Raw genomic sequence first — 15636 nt, 5'->3', positions numbered from 1 at the left:
AATTAGCATACCCTTCACATGTATAACGCTAAGTACCACGATAACAAGACTAGTATAACAATAGCATATAACACAACAATACAATATGCTAAACACAAATATAACGATGATGTTCACAACATCCATAGTACTCGAGATCTCAAGGCTAGCCCAACGAATGGTATCGTCAACATCGAACTTAAACCCCATTCGCCTACATTAATGTGGTATCGTCAACACCGAACTTTAAACCCACATATGAGGTATCGTCAACATCGAACTTTAAACCCTCATCAACTCACTACAATAGTCGTATGGCATCGTCAACATCGAACTTTAATTCCATACGTGAGGTATCGTCAACAACGAACTTTAAACCCTCATCACAACACAATATACTCTAGTGTATGGTATCGTCAACAACGAACTTTAAACCCACACCCCACAAGTAAATAAATTATATACATACACATATAATTATTCCACTCACTTTGTCACAAGGATGATGATTTAGCACTTCCGAGCTTCAACGCAATGTACCTAAATCATTAAGTGCACATTCAATTTCACAACTAGTGGGATTAACCACAATACTCCCACTTGAGCATTTAATGTCCCAATTTGCATTAAATGACTCCACTACTCACAACTGCCCATAAATGGTCAAGACTCGACTTTAATCACTAAGACAAGTGAATTAAAGTCTATTAACTTCAATTAACACAAAACTTAGGGTAATCCATACCCATTTCATCCCATTAGGTCAACTAGTACATTTTGACCCATTTTAACTCACTTAAACTCACAATCAAGTCAAACTTACCCATTAACCCTTCTTTCATAAATCTTAAAGTGCATTAGTGACTAACAACACTAATTGACACTTACAACCTTAAATCACAAGGCCAAAACCCTAGATTATGGCTATTAGGGTTTAATTACAACAACATAACCCAAACTCACCCATTTTACCCTCAAATGGGTCATACAAATCACTAGTACCCAAAACCCTAGTCATTAACCAATAAAAACTCAAACTTAGAGTTAGAACTTACCGAGACTATCAACGCGTAGCTAGAGACACAAGGAACAACTTTAAATCTCGCTCCTAGGTTTGATTCACAAATCTCCAACTTCAAATCTCAAGATCAAGCTAGGTGAGTTTTGTGTTTTGGGAGAGAAATAGGAAAGAAAATGGAAATGAAAATGAAATAAATGGATGTGTGGTGGAGAGTTAATACTCCCACCAGATTTACATGTCAAATTACCATTTTGTCCCTCAAAGTCATTTAATTTAAGCTAAAACCGGAATCAGAACTGCAGGACTGTCGCGGCGCGACCTTAATCGTCGTGGCGTGACACATAAAGGGAAAATATACCCTTCTTAAGCCAACTTCTGATCCCAGTTTGCTTGTTATGCCGCGGCGCGGACCCAATTGTCGCGGCGCGGCCCAAGACTAGAACTGGACATCTCGGCCAACTTATACACTTTTCGATTTTATTTGATTCGCACACTTAAAACCCGCTTCCTACATTCGCCTAAACTTCAACAATAGTCTTATAAGACTTAACGCTATCAAAGCCCTTGTATACACTTGTAGGCGCACACATTATCAAGTAATATATATATATATATATATATATATATATATATATATATATATATATATATATACATACATACATACATACATACATACATACATACATACATACATACATACATACATATCTACTCATATATCTATACAATTACGCATAATCTAGCGAGTTACAACGTACAAATGATTAAGTATGTACCTTTCGATACATACAGGAAAACGGGGTGTTACAACTCTCCCCCACTTGAATCGGAGCGCGTCCTCGCGATCCAAGCCGCATGACAAGAAGGGAGATAAACCAACACAAACTCTTCGGGCTCCCAAGTAAACTCGGAACCCTTACTACGACGCCATTGAACTTTAAAAGTCCTAACCTCTTTATGTCTCAACCTTTTGACCTTCTCATCAAGTATGGCAATCAGTTCCTCGATATACTCTAACTTATTATTTAGCTCAATCTCGTCTAATGGCACCCAAGACGAATCATCCGCAAGACACTTACGGAGATGAGAAACATGAAATGTATTATGGATCCCCGCAAGCTCTTCGGGTAATTCCAAACGATACGCTACTTCACCAACATGAGCTAAAACCTTGAATGGTCCAATAAACCGAGGAGCTAACTTTCCTCATTTCCGGAATCGAATAATACCTTTCCATGGCGAAACCTTAAGCATCACCATGTCACCTTCTTGAAATTCGATCGTTCATCTACGTTTGTCGGCATATGACTTTTGCCTATCTTGAGCTTTCTTCAAATGCTCTCGAATCACATCAATCTTGCTATTCGTCTCTAAAACCAAATCGGTACTCCCGATTTCCTTTTGTCCCACTTCAACCCAACAAATCGGGGTTCGACATCTACGCCCATAAAGCATCTCATACGGTGGCATCCCAATACTAGTATGATAACTATTATTGTACGAGAATTCCACCAAAGGTAAGTGCTCGTCCCAACTACCACCAAAATCAATAATGCACGCTCGTAACATATCTTTCAAAGTTTGATTCGTACGTTCGGTTTGACCGTCCGTTTGAGGATGATACGCCGTGCTCAACTTCAGTTGCGTACCCATATCTTCGTGAAATGTTTCCCAAAACCGAGATGTAAAACGGGTATCCCGATCCGAAATAATAGATATAGGAACACCGTGTCGTGAGATGACTTCCTTGATAAACAACTTAGCCAAGGTCTCCGACGATATCGCTTCCTTAATGGGAAGAAACAAAGCACTTTTCGTCAATCGATCAACTATAACCCAAATCGAATCAAATCAAATTGGGTTCTCGCCGTTTTAGGTAACTTTGTGATGAAATCCATGGTAATGTGCTCCTATTTTCATTTCGGCATTTCTAACGGTTGTAACTTACCATACGGCTTTTGGTGCTCGGCCTTAACTTGCAAACACGTGACGCATAGCTCAACATACTTCACAACATCACGTTTCATGCCCGGCCACCAATAATCTTTCCTTAAATCAAGATACATTTTCGTTGCGCCCGGATGAATGGAATACTTTGACTTATGTGCTTCATCAAGTAGCACTTGTCGATAATCACCCATCTTAGGCACCCACACTCTTCCTTGAAAAGACAACAAACCCCGCGAGCCCATAGTAATGAACTCCGATTGTCCCACAATTCGCTCCGCATGCTTGTTGTGAACGTAAGCCTCTATTTGAATCACACCAAGTTTTTCAAGAAAATCGTTAGTAATAATCATACGTAACAATCCCAATCGTAACGCCGGGTGATGACTCTTTCGACTTAACGCATCTGCGACCACATTCGCCTTGCCCGAATGATAAAGTATCTCACAATCATAGTCTTTTACCACATCCATCCACCTACGTTGACGATAATTCAAATCTCGTTGATTAAAGAGATGTTTCAAACTCTTATGATCCGAATAAATCGTACACTTGACACCATACAAGTAATGGCGCTAAATTTTCAACGCATGCACAACCGCCGCCAACTCAAGATCATGAGTCGGGTATCTCGTCTCGTGTTCCTTTAATTGTCGAGAGGCATAAGCGATGACTTTACCACTTTGCATTAGAACACACCCGAGTCCATTTAACGAGGCATCACAATAAACCGTCATGTCTTCCACCCCTTCCGGCAAAACTAACACCGGAGCTTGACATAACTTTTCTTTTAACAAATTAAAAGAAATTTCTTGCTCGTTCTCCTAAACAAACCTCACGTTCTTCCTTATCAATTTCGTCAATGAAGAAGCGATCTTAGAAAAGTCTTGGATAAACCGACGATAATAACCGGCCAATCCGAGAAAACTTCGGACCTCCGTAGGCATAGTCGGTTGTCTCCAACTCTTCGCCGTCTCTATCTTCCCCGGATCCACTTGAATACCGTCCTTGTTCACAATGTGGCCAAGGAATTGAACCTCCCTTAGCCAAAATTCACATTTCGAGAACTTAGCATACAACTTCTCCTTTCGTAATGTCTTCAATACATCACGCAAATGACGTTCATGCTCGTTCATACTTTTCGAGTAGACTAGTATGTCGTCAATGAACACAATCACCGACTTGTCCAACATGGGTTGGCACACTAGGTTCATAAGATCCATGAATGCCGCCGGTGCATTCGTAAAACCAAAAGGTATAACTACAAACTCAAAATGCCCATAACGCGTTCGAAAAGCCGTTTTCTCTATGTCTTCCTCACGGACCCGCATTTGGTGATAGCCGAACCGTAGGTCGATCTTAGAGAAATACGTCGCACCTTGGAGTTGATCAAACAAATCGTCGATCCTAGGTAATGGATAACAATTCTTGATTGTCACTTTATTCAACTCCCTGTTGTAGTGACCCGAACATTTCCATGTTTATATATAATAATTGAGATTGATATTTACATGATTAAATGTTTCCAACATGTTAAGCAATCAAACTTGTTAAGACTTGATTAATTGAAATATGTTTCATATAGACAATTGACCATCCAAGTTGACCGGTGATTCACGAACGTTAAAACTTGTAAAAACTATATGATGACATATATATGGATATATATATAGTTAACACGATACTATGATAAGTAAACATATCATTAAGTATATTAACAATGAACTACATATGTAAAAACAAGACTACTAACTTAATGATTTTTAAACGAGACATATATGTAACGATTATCGTTGTAAAGACATTTAATGTATATATATCATATTAAGAGATATTCATACATGATAATATCATGATAATATAATAATTTAAAATCTCATTTTATATTATAAACATTGGGTTAACAACATTTAACAAGATCGTTAACCTAAAGGTTTCAAAACAACACTTACATGTAACGACTAACGATGACTTAACGACTCAGTTAAAATGTATATACATGTAGTGTTTTAATATGTATTTATACACTTTTTAAAGACTTCAATACACTTATCAAAATACTTCTACTTAACAAAAATGCATACAATTACATCCTCGTTCAGTTTCATCAACAATTCTACTCGTATGCACCCGTATTCGTACTCGTACAATACACAGCTTTTAGATATATGTACTATTGGTATATACACTCCAATGATCAGCTCTTAGCAGCCCATGTGAGTCACCTAACACATGTGGGAACCATCATTTGGCAACTAGCATGAAATATCTCATAAAATTACAAAAATATGAGTAATCATTCATGACTTATTTACATGAAAACAAAATTACATATCCTTTATATCTAATCCATACACCAACGACCAAAAACACCTACAAACACTTTCATTCTTCAATTTTCTTCATCTAATTGATCTCTCTCAAGTTCTATCTTCAAGTTCTAAGTGTTCTTCATAAATTCCAAAAGTTCTAGTTTCATAAAATCAAGAATACTTTCAAGTTTGCTAGCTCACTTCCAATCTTGTAAGGTGATCATCCAACCTCAAGAAATCTTTGTTTCTTACAGTAGGTTATCATTCTAATACAAGGTAATAATCATATTCAAACTTTGGTTCAATTTCTATAACTATAACAATCTTATTTCAAGTGATGATCTTACTTGAACTTGTTTTCATGTCATGATTCTGCTTCAAGAACTTCGAGCCATCCAAGGATCCGTTGAAGCTAGATCCATTTTTCTATTTTCCAGTAGGTTTATCCAAGGAACTTAAGGTAGTAATGATGTTCATAACATCATTCGATTCATACATATAAAGCTATCTTATTCGAAGGTTTAAACTTGTAATCACTAGAACATAGTTTAGTTAATTCTAAACTTGTTCGCAAACAAAAGTTAATCCTTCTAACTTGACTTTTAAAATCAACTAAACACATGTTATATATCTATATGATATGCTAACTTAATGATTTAAAACCTGGAAACACGAAAAACACTGTAAAACCGGATTTACGCCGTCGTAGTAACACCGCGGGCTGTTTTGGGTTAGTTAATTAAAAACTATGATAAACTTTGATTTAAAAGTTGTTATTCTGAGAAAATGATTTTTATTATGAACATGAAACTATATCCAAAAATTATGGTTAAACTCAAAGTGGAAGTATGTTTTCTAAAATGGTCATCTAGACGTCGTTCTTTCGACTGAAATGACTACCTTTACAAAAACGACTTGTAACTTATTTTTCCGACTATAAACCTATACTTTTTCTGTTTAGATTCATAAAATAGAGTTCAATATGAAACCATAGCAATTTGATTCACTCAAAACGGATTTAAAATGAAGAAGTTATGGGTAAAACAAGATTGGATAATTTTTCTCATTTTAGCTACGTGAAAATTGGTAACAAATCTATTCCAACCATAACTTAATCAACTTGTATTGTATATTATGTAATCTTAAGATGCCATAGACACGTACACAATGTTTCGACCTATCATGTCGACACATCTATATATATTTCGGAACAACCATAGACACTCTATATGTGAATGTTGGAGTTAGCTATACAGGGTTGAGGTTGATTCCAAAATATATATAGTTTGAGTTGTGATCAATACTGAGATACGTATACACTGGGTCGTGGATTGATTCAAGATAATATTTATCGATTTATTTCTGTACATCTAACTGTGGACAACTAGTTGTAGGTTATTAACGAGGACAGCTGACTTAATAAACTTAAAACATCAAAATTTATTAAAAGTGTTGTAAATATATTTTGAACATACTTTGATATACATGTATATATTGTTATAGGTTCGTGAATCAACCAGTGGCCAAGTCTTACTTCCCGACGAAGTAAAAAATCTGTGAAAGTGAGTTATAGTCCCGCTTTTAAAATCTAATATTTTTGGGATGAGAATACATGCAGGTTTTATAAATGATTTACAAAATAGACACAAGTACGTGAAACTACATTCTATGGTTGAATTATCGAAATCGAATATGCCCCTTTTTATTAAGTCTGGTAATCTAAGAATTAGGGAACAGACACCCTAATTGACGTGAATCCTAAAGATAGATCTATTGGGCCCAACAAGCCCCATCCAAAGTACCGGATGCTTTAGTACTTCGAAATTTATATCATATTCGAAGGGTGTCCCGGAATGATGGGGATATTCTTATATATGCATCTTGTTAATGTCGGTTACCAGGTGTTCACCATATGAATGATTTTTATCTCTATGTATGGGATGTGTATTGAAATATGAAATCTTGTGGTCTATTATTATGATTTGATATATATAGGTTAAACCTATAACTCACCAGCATTTTTGTTGACGTTTTAAGCATGTTTATTCTCAGGTGATTATTAAGAGCTTCCGCTGTCGCATACTTAAATAAGGACGAGATTTGGAGTCCATGCTTGTATGATATTGTGTAAAAACTGCATTCAAGAAACTTATTTTGTTGTAACATATTTGTATTGTAAACCATTATGTAATGGTCGTGTGTAAACAGGATATTTTAGATTATCATTATTTGATAATCTACGTAAAGCTTTTTAAAACCTTTATCTATGAAATAAAGGTTATGGTTTGTTTTAAAAATGAATGCAGTCTTTGAAAAACGTCTCATATAGAGGTCAAAACCTCGCAACGAAATCAATTAATATGGAACGTTTTTAATCAATAAGAAAGGGACATTTCAGTTGGTATCCGAGCGTTGGTCTTAGAGAACCAGAATTTTGCATTAGTGTGTCTTATCGAGTTTGTTAGGATGCATTAGTGAGTCTGGACTTCGACCGTGTTTAATTGAAAAATGATTGCTTAACAAATTTTGTTGGAAACTATATATTTTTAACATGTGAATATTATGTGATATATTAATCTCTTAACGCGTTTGATATTATGTGATAGATGTCTACCTCTAGAACAAGTCCCATTGACTCACCTAATAATAATGAAGAGTCAAATGTAAATTGGAATGATTCGTGGACTGATTCACAAGTTCCCGAAGAGGAACCGGAAGAAGAGTCGGAACCGGAAGAAGAATCGGAACCGGAAGAAGAATCGGAACCGGATGAAGAAATAGAACCGGTGGGGGAAATAATAAAACGGTTAAGTAAAAGAAAATCCTCAACCAACCGACCAAGGTTAATTATGGTCAATGGTGTTTCCGTCAAGGAAGCAAAATATTGGGAGGATTACCAATTCTCCGATGAATCGGATTCCGACGAGAATTCCGATGATGTTATAGAAATTACCCCAACTGAATTTAAAAAGGCAAAAGAAAATAATAAGGGAAAGGGCATAAAAATAGAGAAATCTAATTCCAACCCCGATGAACTTTATATGTATCGTCAACCCCCGAAGTCCTTAAGTTGTAACAATGACCCGGGAACCTCTAAACCACCAGGTTTTTCTAAACCAATGTGGATCACGACGGCTCATATTAGGGGAACATCATATATCCCTAGAAACTTGGCAAAACGAACCAAAACCGAAGAAGAAGAAACAAGCGAGTCGGAATAAGATAGTTGTATTCATGTGGTGTAATATATGTAATATAGTGTGCTTATGCTTTATGATATATGTAAAAAATTGCTTGTATTAATAAGTATTTTTTTTTATGAATCTAACTCTTGTCTATTTTACAGTATAAAAACACAAAATGGATAGACAACCCAATATTTTAAGAGACCTACCCGGAGACATGATTGATGAAATCTTGTCTAGAGTCGGTCAGAATTCTTCGGCACAACTATTTAAGGCGAGATCAGTTTGTAAGACATTCGAAGAACGTTCCAAGAATGCCTTGGTTTATAAAAGGCTTTCGTTCGAAAGATGGGGGATATCACATTGGGAAATCCATAAGTTACGATGTGTTTACTTTGACGCATATATTGCGGGGAACCCAAATGCTATTTTACGCAATGGGTTAAGAAATTATTTTGACTCAATATATCCGAATATTGGACTTCATGATTTAGAAAAAGCGGCTAACATGCAACATAAAGAAGCATGTTATGCTTACGGATTAGTAATGTTCGCTTCTCACCAAAGTGAGAACAAGAACATCGGGCTACAACTATTAAACAAAACGTTCCCACAAGTGACGGAGTCGGTAATTGGGGTAAGAAATGAGGTTTTTAGATTGTTACGGGACTGTTGGACATTACGTAACCCTCGTCCCTTTGACGACGTTACAACACGCTGTCTTATCAATGGCCATAACGGTTATGTTCCACAAGACCAAGGATGGGAAGTAATCCTAGTAAAACCAGAATGCATGACTTGTTTCTGGACGTATGAATTACGTGTCTTTATTGCCTTTGCTGAACGACTTGTGTACTAGCTAGAATTATCTTCACAACCATCTTGTATCAAATTTATTGTGTGCTATATTTCATGCTATATGTAAAATAAGCGGTATTGTAAGTTTGTAAAATATTGTGTAAAAGTTTGAACGCGAAATATTATTATAATCAGTTTTTCATATAGAATTGTAGTAGTTGAATTGTATATTAGCTACTAAGTATGAACTTAACGGGTAGGTACTACCCGAATTTAAACTTATAAAACGCTAATATGAAGAAAAAGCTTTTATAAATGAGTTCATATTATGCTACGAAATACTATTAACTACTCTTAATATTCTGTATGATTAACTTGTTCCATTTAACTATTTTGAAGGAAATGGCACCGACTACTCGACACACCGTGAATATGAATGAAGAGGAATTCCGTACTTTTCTAGCTTCAAACATAGCCGCAGTACAGGCTGCGCTACATACTAACAATAACCTTGGATCTAGCAGTACAGGAAATCGTGTAGGATGCACCTACAAAGAATTCACTGCCTGCAAACCTTTGGAATTTGATGGAACCGAAGGACCGATCGGATTGAAACGGTGGACCGAGAAGGTCGAATCGGTGTTTGCCATAAGTAAGTGTACTGAAGAGGACAAAGTAAAGTACGCTACGCATACCTTCACAGGTTCTGCGTTAACATGGTGGAATACCTATCTAGAGCAAGTGGGACAAGACGATGCGTACGCACTACCGTGGTCAGCATTCAAGCACTTGATGAACGAGAAGTACCGTCCCAGAACCGAGGTCAATAAGCTCAAGACAGAACTTAGAGGGTTACGAACCCAAGGATTTGATATTACCACGTACGAAAGACGATTCACAGAATTGTGCCTATTGTGTCCGGGAGCATTCGAAGATGAGGAAGAGAAGATCGACGCATTTGTGAAAGGATTACCGGAAAGAATCCAAGAAGATATAAGTTCACACGAGCCCGCCTCTATACAACAGGCATGTAGAATGGCTCACAAACTCGTGAACCAGATTGAAGAAAGAATTAAAGAACAGACTGCTGAAGAGGCCAATGTGAAGCAAGTCAAAAGAAAGTGGGAGGAAAACGGTGATAAGAATCACCAATACAACAACAACAGCAATTACAACAATAATCGCAACAATTATCCCAACAATCGCAACATCAATCGCAATAACAACAAACGGCCCAACAACAACAACAACAACAGCAACTACAACAATCATCCCAACAACAATAATAACCGCAACAACAACAACAATCAGAAGCAGCTATGCCAAAGGTGTGAAAAGAATCACTCGGGGTTCTGCACCAAATTTTGCAACAAGTGTAAAAGAAATGGTCATAGCGCGGCGAAGTGTGAGGTCTACGGACCAGGGGTTAATAGAACGAAAGGAACAAATGGTGTCGAAACGAGTAATGGCGGAGCAAGTAGTGTCGGAGCAAGTTATGCCAATGTAGTTTGTTATAAATGTGGAAAACCGGGCCACATTATTAGAAATTGCCCGAACCAGGAGAACACGAACGGACAAGGCCGTGGAAGAGTTTTCAATATTAATGCGGCAGAGGCACAGGAAGACTCGGAGCTTGTTACGGGTACATTTCTTATTGACAATAAATCTGCTTACGTTTTATTTGATTCGGGTGCGGATAGAAGCTATATGAGTAGAGATTTTTGTGCTAAATTAAGTTGTCCATTGACGCCTTTGGATAGTAAATTTTTACTCGAATTAGCAAATGGTAAATTAATTTCAGCAGATAATATATGTCGGAATCGAGAAATTAAACTGGTTAGCGAAACATTTAAGATTGATTTGATACCAGTAGAATTAGGGAGTTTTGATGTGATAATCGGTATGGACTGGTTGAAAGAAGTGAAAGCAGAGATCGTTTGTTACAAAAATGCAATTCGCATTATACGAGAAAAAGGAAAACCCTTAATGGTGTACGGAGAAAAGGGCAACACGAAGCTACATCTTATTAGTAATTTGAAGGCACAAAACCTAATAAGAAAAGGTTGCTATGCTGTTCTAGCACACGTCGAGAAAGTACAAACTGAAGAAAAGAGCATCAATGATGTTCCCGTCGCAAAAGAATTTCCTGATGTATTTCCCAAAGAATTACCGGGATTACCCCCACATCGATCCGTTGAATTTCAAATAGATCTTGTACCAGGATCTGCACCAATAGCTCGTGCTCCTTACAGACTCGCACCCAGCGAGATGAAAGAACTACAAAGCCAATTACAAGAACTTTTAGAGCGTGGTTTCATTCGACCAAGCACATCACCGTGGGGAGCTCCTGTTTTGTTTGTCAAGAAGAAAGATGGTACATTCAGTTTGTGTATCGACTACCGAGAGTTGAACAAACTTACCATCAAGAACCGCTACCCACTACCGAGAATCGATGACTTATTTGATCAACTACAAGGCTCGTCTGTTTATTCAAAGATTGACTTACGTTCCGGGTATCATCAAATGCGGATGAAAGAAGATGATATTCCAAAGACTGCTTTCAGAACACGTTACGGTCATTACGAGTTTATGGTCATGCCGTTTGGTTTAACTAATACACCAGCTGTGTTCATGGACCTTATGAACCGAGTGTGTGGACCATACCTTGACAAGTTTGTCATTGTTTTCATTGATGACATACTTATTTACTCAAAGAATGACCAAGAACACTGTGAACATTTGAGAAAGGTGTTAGAAGTATTGAGGAAGGAAGAATTGTACGCTAAGTTTTCAAAGTGTGCATTTTGGTTGGAAGAATTTCAATTCCTCGGTCACATAGTGAACAAAGAAGGTATTAAGGTGGATCCGGCAAAGATAGAAACTGTTGAAAAGTGGGAAACCCCGAAAACTCCGAAACACATACGCCAGTTTTTAGGACTAGCTGGTTACTACAGAAGGTTCATCCAAGACTTTTCCAGAATAGCAAAACCCTTGACTGCATTAACGCATAAAGGGAAGAAATTTGAATGGAATGATGAACAAGAGAAAGCGTTTCAGTTATTGAAGAAAAAGCTAACTACGGCACCTATATTGTCATTTCCTGAAGGGAATGATGATTTTGTGATTTATTGTGATGCATCAAAGCAAGGTCTCGGTTGTGTATTAATGCAACGAACGAAGGTGATTGCTTATGCGTCTAGACAATTGAAGATTCACGAACAAAATTATACGACGCATGATTTGGAATTAGGTGCGGTTTTTTTTGCATTAAAGACTTGGAGGCACTACTTATATGGGGTCAAAAGTATTATATACCGACCACAAAAGTCTTCAACACATATTTAATCAGAAACAACTGAATATGAGGCAGCGTAGGTGGATTGAATTATTGAATGATTACGACTTTGAGATTCGTTACCACCCGGGGAAGGCAAATGTGGTAGCCGATGCCTTGAGCAGGAAGGACAGAGAACCCATTCGAGTAAAATCTATGAATATAATAATTCATAATAACATTACTACTCAAATAAAGGAGGCGCAACAAGGAGTTTTAAAAGAGGGAAATTTAAAGGATGAAATACCCAAAGGATCGGAGAAGCATCTTAATATTCGGGAAGACGAAACCCGGTATAGGGCTGAAAGGATTTGGGTACCAAAATTTGGAGATATGAGAGAAATGGTACTTAGAGAAGCTCATAAAATCAGATACTCAATACATCCTGGAACGGGGAAGATGTACAAGGATCTCAAGAAACATTTTTGGTGGCCGGGTATGAAAGCCGATGTTGCTAAATACGTAGGAGAATGTTTGACGTGTTCTAAGTTCAAAGCTGAGCATCAGAAACCATCAGGTCTACTTCAGCAACCCGAAATCCCGGAATGGAAATGGAAAAACATTACCATGGATTTCATCACTAAATTGCCAAGGACTGCAAGTGGTTTTGATACTATTTGGGTAATAGTTGATCGTCTCACCAAATCAGCACACTTCCTGCCAATAAGAGAAGATGACAAGATGGAGAAGTTAGCACGACTGTATTTGAAGGAAGTCGTCTCCAGACATGGAATACCAATCTCTATTATCTCTGATAGGGATGGCAGATTTATTTCAAGATTCTGGCAGACATTACAGCAAGCATTAGGAACTCGTCTAGACATGAGTACTGCCTATCATCCACAAACTGATGGGCAGAGCGAAAGGACGATACAAACGCTTAAAGACATGCTACGAGCATGTGTTATTGATTTCGGAAACAGTTGGGATCGACATCTACCGTTAGCAGAATTTTCCTACAACAACAGCTACCATTCAAGCATTGAGATGGCGCCGTTTGAAGCACTTTATGGTAGAAAGTGCAGGTCTCCAATTTGTTGGAGTGAAGTGGGGGATAGACAGATTACGGGTCCAGAGATTATACAAGAAACTACCGAGAAGATAATCCAAATTCAACAACGGTTGAAAACCGCCCAAAGTCGACAAAAGAGCTACGCTGACATTAAAAGAAAAGATATAGAATTTGAAATTGGAGAGATGGTCATGCTTAAAGTTGCACCTTGGAAAGGCGTTGTTCGATTTGGTAAACGAGGGAAATTAAATCCAAGGTATATTGGACCATTCAATATTATTGATCGTGTCGGACCAGTAGCTTACCGACTAGAGTTACCTCAACAACTCGCGGCTGTACATAATACTTTCCACGTCTCGAATTTGAAGAAATGTTTTGCTAAAGAAGATCTCGCTATTCTTAGATGAAATCCAAATCAACGAAAAACTTCAATTCATCGAAGAACCCGTCGAAATAATGGATCATGAGGTTAAAAGACTTAAGCAAAACAAGATACCAATTGTTAAGGTTCGATGGAATGCTCGTAAAGGACCCGAGTTCACCTGGGAGCGTGAAGATCAGATGAAGAAGAAATACCCGCATCTATTTCCAGAAGATTCGTCAACACCTTCAACAGCTTAAAATTTCGGGACGAAATTTATTTAACGGGTAGGTACTGTAGTGACCCGAACTTTTCCATGTTTATATATATTAATTGAGATTGATATTTACATGATTAAATGTTTCCAACATGTTAAGCAATCAAACTTGTTAAGACTTGATTAATTGAAATATGTTTCATATAGACAATTGACCATCCAAGTTGACCGGTGATTCACGAACGTTAAAACTTGTAAAAACTATATGATGACATATATATGGATATATATATAGTTAACACGATACTATGATAAGTAAACATATCATTAAGTATATTAACAATGAACTACATATGTAAAAACAAGACTACTAACTTAATGATTTTTAAACGAGACATATATGTAACGATTATCGTTGTAAAGACATTTAATGTATATATATCATATTAAGAGATATTCATACATGATAATATCATGATAATATAATAATTTAAAATCTCATTTGATATTATAAACATTGGGTTAACAACATTTAACAAGATCGTTAACCTAAAGGTTTCAAAACAACACTTACATGTAACGACTAACGATGACTTAACGACTCAGTTAAAATGTATATACATGTAGTGTTTTAATATGTATTTATACACTTTTTAAAGACTTCAATACACTTATCAAAATACTTCTACTTAACAAAAATGCATACAATTACATCCTCGTTCAGTTTCATCAACAATTCTACTCGTATGCACCCGTATTCGTACTCGTACAATACACAGCTTTTAGATGTATGTACTATTGGTATATACACTCCAATGATCAGCTCTTAGCAGCCCATTTAAGTCACCTAACACATGTGGGAACCATCATTTGGCAACTAGCATGAAATATCTTATAAAATTATAAAAATATGAGTAATCATTCATGACTTATTTACATGAAAACAAAATTACATATCCTTTATATCTAATCCATACACCAACGACCAAAAACACCTACAAACACTTTCATTCTTCAATTTTCTTCATCTAATTGATCTCTCTCAAGTTCTATCTTCAAGTTCTAAGTGTTCTTCATAAATTCCAAAAGTTCTAGTTTCATAAAATCAAGAATACTTTCAAGTTTGCTAGCTCACTTCCAATCTTGTAAGGTGATCATCCAACCTCAAGAAATCTTTGTTTCTTACAGTATGTTATCATTCTAATACAAGGTAATAATCATATTCAAACTTTGGTTCAATTTCTATAACTATAACAATCTTATTTCAAGTGATGATCTTACTTGAACTTGTTTTCGTGTCATGATTCTGCTTCAAGAACTTCGAGCCATCCAAGGATCCATTGAAGCTAGATCCATTTTTCTATTTTCCAGTAGGTTTATCCAAGGAACTTAAGGTAGTAATGATGTTCATAACATCATTCGATTCATACATATAAAGCTATCTTATTCGAAGGTTTAAACTTGTAA

This window comes from Rutidosis leptorrhynchoides, chromosome 6, assembly GCF_046630445.1.
Source record: "Rutidosis leptorrhynchoides isolate AG116_Rl617_1_P2 chromosome 6, CSIRO_AGI_Rlap_v1, whole genome shotgun sequence".
Lineage (NCBI taxonomy): Eukaryota > Viridiplantae > Streptophyta > Magnoliopsida > Asterales > Asteraceae > Rutidosis > Rutidosis leptorrhynchoides.
The sequence above is the reverse complement of the archived record's forward strand: the minus strand, read 5'-3'. Positions refer to the sequence as shown.